The sequence below is a fragment of the Rhea americana genome, unplaced genomic scaffold, assembly GCF_003343005.1.
Source record: "Rhea americana isolate MKP2758 unplaced genomic scaffold, rheAme1 scaffold_135, whole genome shotgun sequence".
NCBI lineage: Eukaryota > Metazoa > Chordata > Aves > Rheiformes > Rheidae > Rhea > Rhea americana.
This window is the reverse complement of record NW_028185428.1, coordinates 2475754-2477444: the sequence shown is the minus strand read 5'-3', so window position 1 is coordinate 2477444 and position 1691 is coordinate 2475754.

Here is a 1691-nt window from a genome sequence, read left to right as displayed (position 1 = left end):
AGAAGAAGAAGAAGAGGGGGGAACTTACAGAATGATTTGCCCAAAGGAGAGAACTCTTGACGTATGGAAACCAACTTGGAAGCCCAGCTGGGAAAGCTACAGAAAAGGTCAACTGCAATGAACAGGAGAGCAGTGTCCTTTTTAGGACAGCCAGGCCTGCTTACGGTTGTGGATGAATTTCAGCAGGAAATTGAAAGGATCTAACTCTAGGAATGAGGTTGTACCATGTGAGGGAGAGGAACGTGTATGGCTCTGCGTACACTCTGGCAACCTGAGCCGCTCGTGAGAGCATCCAAAGGAACTGRATGTTTATAGGAATGCCAAGAATATCTATCTTTCAGTATTAATTATATTTCAATTTTTGGAAAAGSTATTAACCTTTGTACATTTTGTTGTTTATGACCTAGCTAAAGCATTATCACGTATTAAACCAGTACAATACAAAGACTTTTCCCTTAAGTCATTAACTGACATTAAAACCAGGTTGATGCCATCTGAAAGCCATTTCTGTCTAGCTCRCTGATTAATGGTCATTTCAGCAGACCAGTTGTTTCATTTTTGCCCTCAGTGGTCATGTTTTGCTGGCGGCCTGGGCAGGTTGTGGAGAATGAACTGTTTTATCGTATAAACAGAAAGAATCGAAGTGGCGTGACTGCAGAGAACGTGCACTGCTGCTTCTGTGGTATTACCATCGTGGAGAGCAAGGATTTAATGTCTCATTACGAAAGAGAAAAAAACCATAAAGATTATCCCCAAAGCTCATTTATCTGTTTAAATTCTCACATTCAATTCCTTTCTGCTGTCAATCTACTTATATCTCTCCCTGAGGAAGAATTAAGGACTGAAACACTCTTCAGATAATAAAGGGACAGAGAAAGAACAAGGGCAAACAGTACCATGGGGACAGGGCCAGCTAAAACACAAAATTTCCTCAACACAAGAAATGATGATATTTTGAAGTATGTTTTTGCACTGATTTGGAATGAAAACAATAGAGGAAAAAAATTTGGAGGAAAAATAAGAAATTATGAAAAGTGTATTTTGTAATTATTTTGCTCAGGAATTATGTTTCAAGTCTGTTTAGAATTGTTCATATTTTTCCATTTTTATATTGGTCTAACTATATGTTTTATAGTGTCACTGGTAAAATATGTCATGAAATAATAATAAACCRACACTGAAAATMTTACATGAAATACRATACTAATCCAAACTAATAAATCCATAATAATGACATTTTGGTGTTTATACCACTTCCTTCTTGAATTYCTAGTGAAGCATTTTCATCAAAGGAAAATGCTTGTTCAGATTTGTTTATTTTCGGTGAAAATAATTTTTTCAACTAAAAAATAAATACAAATATAACAAATGCTCTTTGTCCAGTTCTAGTCAGAGGTAAATAGTCCTTACTTCTACTCCTGTTAAATCTCCAAACTGGCCCTGGTGATGAACTGTGCTCTGAAAATCATAAAATTCCAGAAGAACTTGAAATTTGTGACTCAGAAAAGCTCTTTGTAACATAAAGCACCCCAGCCTGCTTTAATTATAGTCAGTAGTAAACCAGAAAGACCTTGAGGTGTAGCAGAACCCTGACCTAGGCTTTAAGGACGGTTRCTTCTGAGTCTCCATCAGCGCTGGTCTTTGTGCATTTGAAAACTTACATCTCATTAAATTAGTATCACAACTTGTCA